Raw genomic sequence first — 11,060 nt, forward strand, 5'->3', positions numbered from 1 at the left:
CTTGGTAGTCTCTCCATCTCTCTGACAGGTTTTGCAAAGAGCTGATAGGGGAGCAGAAAGTGGAACAGTGCTGTGAGTTTTAATGGGGCTCCCTGATAATCCCTAATCTGACAGCTCATCAAAGGCGACCGTGCTGTTCACATTCTGTCTTTCAGGGATCATTCGCCAGGTTGCATGTTAATGTAATGTAAAACAGTCATCTGGGCCTACAGCCTTGATAGTGTGTATTGCTTATATAGCACATTTACTGTATGATTCACTGCAGCGCAGAGGTTTGACTGAAATTGCAGAAGCTACAGTGGTGGAGATTGATGCTGAAAAATGGGCAGGTGAAAGGTATTACAGTGTTCCAGTATTTGCAGAACAAATGACATATTTCAGACACAGTTTGGTCTCAGCATACTGTAATGATATTTCAGAAGGCATCTCCAGATAAGTAACAGACTAAGGGGAAACCCGAACTAAAGAGTGAGGGGATACAGTGGTTATGCTATGTGGGTTTTTTTCCCTTTAATTTGTTACCACCTGTTTGCGTTTATATTTTACCATTTTGCAGACATTTGTAACTATGTCAGGTTAATGTGATTCAGTTTCTCAACTCATTCACAGTACAGGAACATTAAGTGATAACAACTAAAAGTAGGAAGTGGAAATATTGATTTTTTTTTTTTCTGTGCAATAGTTATTTCATCCAGTTCCCTGCTAAGGTGAAATTTTGTGTGAGCAAAAGTAAGACAAGAAATCAATGCAAACCACAACTTACATTTAGCCAAGTGTCAGATGAAGAAAAAAGTAGAGTATGTGTAACAATGATTCAGGAAATTCATCATTATAAAACTTTTTTGGATCTGGTGAGCAGCAGGGGTTAAATGGGCGGGAATGATCATGAGCTTGATTTAATGAGCAAGTCAAGCTGATGAATACATAATAAAAACAAGTAGGTTAATTTGGATGTGCTGGAGCTGAGTATTGCCTCCACCTGATTATACTATACTACAAATAATAAAGTAAAAGCATCTGACTGTCCTGCTTTCTTTCGAATCACTGAGTTGCGTTCATTGTGCAGATATCAATAAAGCTTTGGTGGTGGAACTTAATAGCATCTGTTAAATACCTCAAACCACTTTCATCTGTAAAGTGATGGATCTTGGAGCGTGAGAAAAAAGAGTGATAAAGGACACAAAAACAGATATCATTAATAATTTAATAGAAGAAGCCCAATTAAATGAACTCCATACCCAGACATCATGAAAGTGTTATATTTACAGCACTGGTATCAGAGTTATTATGTAAATACAGGGTGATGATGCTGTGTGAATGTTTTAAAAGTACATAAAATGAACAAACTAAAGCCTGTGTAGAAGAAGACTTGCGGTAGCTGCTGAGAACTGCTGTGATATGAACATCTCTGTTAGCAGTGAGCTGAAACATAGGTGCCCTTGTGAACAAGCAACAGCAGGGGACCAGACAGGAAGCAACCCCTCACTGAGACGAGCGACTTCTTGCCATCTTAGCTGGTTGCCTGGCAGCTTCGCAGTCCCAGCAGTGTTTAAAGTGCTAATGAGTGAGCTTTAGTGATAGGTTAGAGTTTTAGCTGTGCTAGTAGCTGTGCTGTCCCATTGAGGTCTGCACAAGGTCCACAGGTCACTTTTTCTATGGAGCCTACAAACTGCTGGGCAGCGTTGGAGCCTTTGAAAACAAAAACAGTCATTAGGAGAACAAGGGCAGCAGCAGAGATAGCTTTATATGGCAGTAGCTAAAGAGGGGTGCACTAATGCTGCCAAGGTGCTTATTGGGGCTTGTCTAGGTTGCCTGGGTCTGACATTGTGTTTCCCAAAACAGCAACTGACCTCTAAAACATCACTGGCAGTACATATAATGTATCTTTCATCTTTGCTGAAATGGCAGTACATCTGTGCACACCCTGGGTGCTGCAAGTTACCACAATGAGAAGCATTCCTTCAGAGGGAAGAGTGTAAAAACAAGCACTTCACATACATGCAAACACTTCAGTCTTCATACCAAGTAACTTATAGTAATTAATTCAGTACCTTAAAATGTGTCATTTCATTTAGGCTGATTCCCCTTCTAAGCAGAGGAAGCCGACTAGTATTTCCTTCAACTGAACAGATCGCCATACTGCTATAACTGTTTTACTGCCAAGAAAATAACACAAGAGGAACCCAAAAAACAAATGTCCACACACCAGAATTCCTAATTAGGATGGCGTCGGTGGTAGGGGAGTGGATAAATGGTCAGTACTGTTCACATCAAATCTTTGGAGCCGAGTAAGCAACACCGCAGAGTTGCTGAAAATCACTGCTTTTGGGATAATGATGTCGGCTGATCAACGGTCCAGCTCTCAATGGATTAGCACCAAAAAAAAGAAAAGAAAAAAGCAAGAAAAGAAAAAGAAAAAAACTTGTTCCCAGTGGTTTAGAGCTATTCTGATTTTACTCTTGACATAAACACAAACATTATCTTAGCTTTATGTTTACTGTACACACGCAAGACACCGTGAGATACCCTCATCTGATTGTAGGGAAGAGAGAAAATGAATATTTTCGCAACTGTTGAGCAATTAAGAGCCAGAGTTATAGAAATATATTTAATCTATCCTGTGCAACTGTGACATGTGTCTTTACATTCAAAGCTCCTTTTGTCTTGTCTTTGGTTGATAAAAATATTTGTCTTAATCAATTTGGTTTCAATTTGCTACAAGCATACTTTAAAACAGCAAGAATAAATGCTTAATGCAGAGTAACATAGAAGAAATAGTTTCACCTCTATTTGAAAAATAAAGACAACATTTTTTTGTTATAAATTATGTGGTTACAAATTTATGGAAGGTATATATCAAGACTGAGGGCATAGATTTTAGCCCATCTCCCCACCCAAACGGTCAAAGCTGTGAGGCTGGCAGTTCCTTCTTAGTTTGATCGCACAGCTCACTGGTGGTTGAAATGAAAGTTTGGTACGCTCAATCCATGTCCTGAAACACGCTTTATAAAAGTTTGACTAACGAGCATGACATTCACCACTAGCAACAGGGCAGGCAGCAGCAGAGTATAATGAGTGAGCTTGACATCGAGCACCTAATTGGTGATGCTGTGAGCTTATTGGATGTCACATGCGATGCCACATTGGTTGTGTGTGTTGTCTGTAGCACTAAATTTGCTATCAGATATCTACTAATGACACACTTTGTGTGCCTGAAAAACAATGTCGGAAAAAGAGGAGACTGGGAAGGAAGCCGGTGGCGGGAGACCGACAGGAGAAGATATATTATCAGAAGAAAGATGTAGCAGGTGGAAAGAGCCGAAAGCTGCCTGCTGTTCTTCACATGTCTTTCTTATATGTATATAAATAAATAAATAAATAAATAAATAAATATATATATATATATATACACCTTCTGTATGCAAACATGCTCACATAGTGGTGCAAAACTGCATTTATTTTTTAGTGATGGATCTTGCATGTGTGTGTTTTGTGCTATCATTCAAGGGTTTGACCTCTGCCTCACCCCATGTCAGGGGAGAATCATTACAATAAGCAACAGCACTAAAAATCAGGACCTCACTTTACAAAATTAAAATCCCCGAAGGGCTAAGTGGTGCTAAAACTGAAAGCATCTGGGCTTAGTCACCCTTCGTGTTGCCACAACTGTTAGAATGGGGTTTTTTTGTCTTCATTTTAAAGAAGCACATCTAAATGTCTCTCTCTATGTAGCTGTGATGTCAGCTTTTATGGCCCCATCGCAATCAAAAAGTTCTATTGACCTCCGACTTCTGCTCAGGAGATGATAGTGATTTTTAGTGGATGGCTCACTGGGGAATGTGGTGATGGTGGCTTTCACATCACAAAATGACACAGGCATCAGTAACACAAATGACTGTTGCTGCACAATAATGATGCTGCCTGTATGAGTTCACTTTTCAGATTTAAATATAGCTTTAATGGTTTTCAACTGACCTCTGTTTTATGTACTGCTTTCATTTCCCACCCCATCCCATCTAGCTATTAGTATAATTTATGAACATCTTTAATTTAGTTTTTTTTTTTCCATTATTTGTTTTATTGTGAAGTGATGTAACGATCAAATAGAATTCAAAACTCATTAAAAGTAGTTTAATACTATTTAGTAGCCCATTCAACTAATATAGTTTTTTGTTGTTTGTTGTCAGAAACAGTAATGCTACATTTTTGTTAGATCATTTTGAAAAATGATTAGTAAAATATGGAAGCAAACAAATAAATAAAAATTCCAAGCCAATGTTTATTTGCAACATAAATTCATTTTGAGCTCAGAGCACAACCAAATTGTTCCAACTAGGATAACCATCTGCATTTACTATTCAGTTGTAGTTTTGTGGATATATATTGGACATTGGATATTTGGATCATTTGCACAAAATTGCATTTTTTGCATGGTTAATAAATACCCACGCAAGATGCACAGTAAGGTATCTAAAGCAATGCAATGATGACAACAATTACAATAAACAAACAAACAAATAAATAAATACTTTCAATAATAATAATAAAATTCAACCTCATCCCCAACATTGTGATCATCATCTTTTGTGCTTATTTACTTGTCTGCTAATGATTTTTTGTTTGTATTGCATCTATTATTGTTACTATTATTTGACTATTATCCAGTTCCTCATTTCTACTGCCACCTGCATTCCCCTGTGGCTGTCTTCATCTTTAGTTTTAGTCTTCATCACATATAGTTACATATAGATTTTGGATTTTACTTGTTGTTTCTTCCCCTCCTTTGTCAATGCAATCTCGGACCTCACCAGTTTCACCTATGTTCCCTTTCCACCTGTTTGTAATCACGTATACTGCTGGAGAAAGGTACATAACAAATGGCAATGTTAAGGAACACAAAGCTATTGTTGATTACTTCTTAGCTTCTGACTTTACATAGTTTCTAAAAATGCCCTGCGCACATATGTAGACATAGGTGTGCCATTCCATTATGAGCAAACTGTGTGATGTGGTGCTTGCAATGGTAACGTTTCAGAGGTACAAACAAAATCTGAGCTATGACTCTAAAACATATCAAATGTCCTGTGTGTACTACATCTACTAAAATTTTAATTTAAACACATTCTTTCCCAGCAGTTTAAACAAAATATTATTTACAAAGTTATATATTATTTTAAACTTTTATCCAGTGTCCAGTGTGTGAGTCAAAAGCCTCTGGGGTTCTTAAGGGATTTTGTAAAAAGTTATTATGAAATAGCTGATCCACTGATCCGCTGGTAGAATGAGCATACATCTCAGGAGAATCACCATGTCCACCGACTGATTAGGCAGTTGTCACATGAGGCCCGGTTGCCAAGGTAACTGTCCTCTGACACCTCCCGTTCTGATTCGCTTCCTGCTGCTCTCCGCTCTCTGCTCGCTCCTGCTTTCACTCTCCTGAAGTCATTTTGGATTTTTTTCTCTTCTGAGGGCAAGAGCTTGCAAACTTCTTGTGCGCTGTGTGTTTGTGTGTCTCCGTGCACGCAACTATCAATGAGTGTGTATGATTCTAAAGTTCAGTGTGTCAGTGACAGGGTGTTTCTGTTATCAGTCACGCAGTGTGGCCACTGTCTCCCCTGGTGACGGACTGTGATACCAATCTGTTGCAACAACAAGTCTGTCAGTACTGAGCAGGACACTCAAAGGGAAAAAAGAGCTGCTCTCAGATCATCCACCCTACCTCCAAGATCTTTACTTCACTTTCCTTTAGTCTTTTCTTCCAAGATATCACAATCCTTCCTTACATATTATTTTATCTCATATCGTCCTTCATTTCCTTTGCCTCTTTAGTCTCCACCTCTGTTTTCTTCTCATATGTTAAAACTAGAAGGGAAAAGGTAAAAGGTCTGGAAATGGAGCTGATATAACAATTACAGTTTTCCCCACCAGAGAAGGTTAAAAAAAAAATTCTCTGGAATGGGGCATAGAGAGATATCTGAACTGTATGTGGACATGAGAGGGAGGGAGACTACTTTTGATAAACTGACACACACTGTTGCAAATGACTGCAACCTGGAGGGAGATAAAGAACAGACAGAGAAAGAGAAGTCTGTGCCTTGGTGTGAGTTCCGAGTCACACCTCATAAAAAAGCTCCAGGGCATCTAGATCCAGGAGCGGCGGTCCCTCAGCCTCAGAGGGCCCCCCCTCCTCTTCCATCTGTGTGTGCTTGGCTGCCAGATGGATGCTGAGCTCTGTCTGCCCTGCATCAGAGCAATACAGACCTTAACTCACGGCTAATCACCTGGAAGTGTGTGCATTGCACACTATATTTCTGCTCTCCAGCTGCTATTTGTTTAGATTATCACCATCTTAAAATGTTATTTGTAAACCTCGCAATAAAATATGCTCGCAATATTACGACATTACAAATGCAACGACATGAATTTGCAAATGCAATGATATGGGGGAAATAATTCAGGATGTTGTGAATGTGCCCATAAAACTTATAATAGCCAGTCTTCCTGCTTTTAACGCGCTTGTTTCCTCTTCTGTTCTTTTCATTTGCACGTACTTCTCTCAAGCAGAATGATCATAAAGGACTGGCAGATCCAACAGGATGGCCACTCCTCTGTATGAGTCTAATTAAACACAGCTTTCTCATTGGTACCCCTCCTTCTTCTCCTCCTCTAGCTTCTTTCTATTCCTGTGATGCACAGCGGGCTTATTAATTACTCAGGAGTTTACAGATCAGCAGGCTCTGTCTTTTTGTCATCCAGTGTATTAACATACAGGTACACATGGTTATCCATTCTATACAGTGGTGCTGACCCTCTGTTGGTATTTGTATTAATGAAAGGCTGCCAAATGACCTTTTGGTTACGTTTTTATTTTTTTCTAACCAGATGGTCTCCTGTGTTTTCCCGTAAGCGAGAGTGTGGGTACTACTTTGATGTGGAGCGTGGAGCACAAAGGTGCAGTCACTATCTGACTCTGACTCTGTTAGATTGAGAGGCAAGTACACACCCATCTCCTATCTTCCACAACAGTCAGAAAGATAAAAGGAGGAAGATAGAGAACCAAAAAGAAAGGTGCTAACAGACAAAAGCATGAATAGAAAGCACTAAGTCATAGCTTTACATGTTGCAAGATAACATGAATGTTTTATAAAATTTCAGTCAATATGGTCTGTATTTATATAGCGCTTTAGTAATCATATTACATACACTCTTGAATAAAAGGCTAATATCCACTTGATGGATATTAAATTAGAATCACATTAGAAGTGAGAAAAGGGGAACTTCCACAGATTACACTACAGATGTCTCACAGTCCTTTCAGTTTAGATAAGATCAAGTAAGTCTCTGGGGTGCTGTCTGACCTTAGTATGCCTACTGAGTTGAGATCATCAACCGCTTCTCATGTATGTTTGTTAAAACACTCCATGATTTCCTCTGAGCACGTGCTGTGTATCTACAGGATCTTCACAGCAATAATATGCATTATAAACAAAACATCCTTCACGAGAAAGTAGAAGAGTTACTTTATTAGTACTTTAGTTAGTTCATATATAACGTGAATCTCTTGTTCCACCACATCCCAAAGGTGCTCTATTGCAGTGGTTCTCAAACTTTTCACAATGACTATCACTTCATAAAATTTATGGCTCCTAAAGTACCATTGTTATGAGCGACATTAATGTACAGTAATATAGGCCTATTTAACACCATATACAGTTTACACAAGACAATTTTATTTCTTTATGTGAATGTTATTTATTTTAACTGTCACTAACAGGATGTGACAAGTGATAATATTAACAACTGTACTGGATTAAAACATTCAGAGCAGGTGGGATATCCGGTCTTTAAGTGATGACATATGTATGCTTCCGGGTCCAAACTAATCTATGTTTATTAAGGCTGTTGTGTTTTTAACTTGTTTTAATGCTTTGTATCTTGTTCCATTTAATCTGAACAAGCCCCTAAAAACAGCCAGTGATCATTGACTCTATTCAACTTCAGCCTCTCTTGGCTTTTATTACCACTATTCATGAATAGCACATTTTAAAGCTCAGTTTTTCAAACCTTACGATGTAACTACAGTCCAGCCCAGGCATTTTTCATTTTTCATTAAAGTAGAGGCCTCTCCATGATTTTCCACCTTATCACAGTAGAGGGATTTGTGTATCCCAGTGATTCTAGGACCCATGTTGCCAGGGGCAACTTGCCCCTCCTAGGGTGTCCCATGGACCATATTGGTCCTGGGTGTGAGGCCAGATAAAGATTCACACAACCGTTGTGCAGCAGAACAATTCAAGGGTCCAGCACACCCTGCCTGGAATAGGGTTACCAGGGTCCTACCCTGGAACCAGGCCCAGGGTAGAGTCCAAAGGGCGAGTTTCTGGTGGCCCACAACTCACTGGTAGGGACATAAAGCCTTGGTGCTAAGTGAATCAGGTGGCAGTAGAAGGGAGAGGCCTGGAGCTCCAATCCCCAGCTTCCAAAACTGTCTTATGGTACATAGAATGTTACCTTGATGGTGGGGTAAGAGCTGAGGTGCTGCGTGAGGATGGGAAATACTGACTAGTCGGGCTCACCTCAACGCATAGTTTGGGCTCGTAGAGCCAGAGTCATTGAGGTGTGACTCTGCTCCACTCTGAAGTTGCCCTGAGTGAGAGGTGGAAGGCAGGGGTGGTTATAGCTGTAATCCCCCGGTTCACTGCCTGCAAGTTGGGGTTTTCTGCTTTGGAGAAGATGGTTGCTTCCCTGGAACTTTGGCCTATATCAGATCCTGACTGATATAGGCCAAATGACAGTTCAGAATACCTACCCTTCTTAGAGTTACTGGGTGGTCTGCTGGAGTCTTACGCTTTTTAAGGTTCTTTCCCTGTTTAAGAAGGGGGACCGGAGGGTGTGCTCCAACTATATGTGTATTTTTGAGGGTGTATTGGATGAAGCCCAACCAGTCTATATGAGCTTTGTGGACTTGGAGAAAGGATTCAACCGGGTCCCTGTGGAGGGCACTCCGGGAGTACAGGGTGCCAGTTGTTACAGGCCATTAAGTCCCTGTATAACGATAGCTTGAGCTTGGTTCATATAACTGGCAGTGAGTCAGAGTCTTGTTCATGAGTGAGGTGAGAGTAGAACATGAGATTGACAGACAATGTCAATCTCATGTGGTGTGGATGCTGTATCAATCTGCTGTGGTAAAGACAGAGTTAAGCATAAAAGCGAAGCTGTCAATTTACCTGTCTGTCTGTGTTCATACCCAAAAGAATGAGGTCACAGATACAAGCAGCAGAAATTAGTTTCCTTCAAAGAGTGGCTGAAGTCTCCTTTGGAAATAGGGTGAGGAGCTCTTGATACAATAGGGAATCACAGTAGAGTTGTTGTTTTCCTCTGACCCCTGGCAACAACAAGGTATTTCCATCCAGAGAACTGTCACGCACTGGATATTTTCTTATTTTGAGTCCATTCTCTGTAAACCCTAGAGATGGTTGTGCCTGATTAAAGCTTAGAATGCATGTGAAATTGAATTCCCTTGATATGATTTATACATACATTTATCAAAACAAATAAATAAATAAATAAAAACCTAAACTCAGAAAGAATTTTTTTTTGTTTTGCACACATTCCCATTGAAGTGATTTTACTTTAGAGTTTGGTTTGGACTTACATTTGCACACTTTAATTTAAATATTATAAATAATATTTGTAAGTAAAAAATTACAGCATCTTGCTATTTTAATTATCTCTTCACGCTATCATAAAATGAATTATTTTAAATGAGATCTTACTTAGCAAAATTAATTCCTCTAAATAAAACACTGTAATAATTTAGAATAGCAGAATAACTCAGGGAGTTTAAAAACATAAAAAGAAGTTGTTCATGTTGAGATCAGCAGGGGAGTCCTCACAGACATTGTCTTTTTTTTTCTTGTCTCTTGCTCGGTGATATTGTCTTGGAGCACTTAAAAAGCTGTGTTGGGTGGAGGTCGTAATAGAGCATAGGGCTCTTTTTACACTAACACAAGGAAAAATATGTGTTTGAGCCTAAATGTAATTTCTTGCACCATTTTGCTCCTATAACAATGAATACGAAATCTTCAACAATTTTTTTTGTTACAAAAATCCAAATAGTTCTATGTGAATACCAACAGAATCAAAACCAAAGTTTTCTGATGTAATATTTTATCATCTTTCAATCTCTTGGTTTGGTTTTTAAAGGAAAAAACTTGTAATACTCAGTTTTTTCTTTACTTCAGCAGGCAGATGACTTTTTAGATGTTTTGATAAACCTAGTGTACACTATCTGCACGAAGCAGCAAATCATCTTAACTGTGAAAGTGGAAAAAAATGCACTAGTTTTTTCACATATTTATTCAGCAGCGTGTTTGCATTTACTTTTGTTGTTGTTGTTGTTGTTTCTCAAGTGTAAAACAAAAAAAGAAACTTTTTCATTTTATTTGATGTATGCACAGCTTCAGATTTTAAAAAAACAAAGCCAAGACTGAGAATGACTGCTGTAAATACATCGGTCAATGTCAGTCACTGCGAGGTCTCACCAAGACCCTTAGACCTGTATTAGTTACATCAGTGTCTTTCTCGCAGTGACAACTTGTTTGCCGTCCAAATTACAGCAACACATACACGTTACATTAAGGGGACCAAAGCGTGGATAAGGGAAGTCGTGTGTCAAATTAAGAAAGCTGAAGTAACAAGTTGAAGTGGTGAGGGAGAGGAGATGAGATGAAAATGTAAGTACCAGAAAGAAAGGAGGTAGGCAGAAAGGCATGAGCTGGAGCTAAACAAAAATGTGTTCAAAGACAAATGACAGTGACAAATAAACAAAAAGCTACGTGTATGTTTACCTGGTGATCTGGTTGGTTGACAAAATCCTGCTGTGACTATAAGACTGAAATTGTGAGTGTCTGTGTGTGTACGTGGACTTTAAGTGTAGCAGGACACTGTTGTGTTTGAAAGCAATTATCTATGGAGCAGGTGTCGTCAGATTGGTGACAAGATTTTCAAGCCCTTGATATCACATTTCTGGAACAGGGGATCAAATTTCTGATCTGCAA

Source organism: Pundamilia nyererei, unplaced genomic scaffold (genome assembly GCF_000239375.1).
Source record: "Pundamilia nyererei isolate P.nyererei 1_Seehausen unplaced genomic scaffold, PunNye1.0 scaffold00008, whole genome shotgun sequence".
Classification (NCBI taxonomy): domain Eukaryota; kingdom Metazoa; phylum Chordata; class Actinopteri; order Cichliformes; family Cichlidae; genus Pundamilia; species Pundamilia nyererei.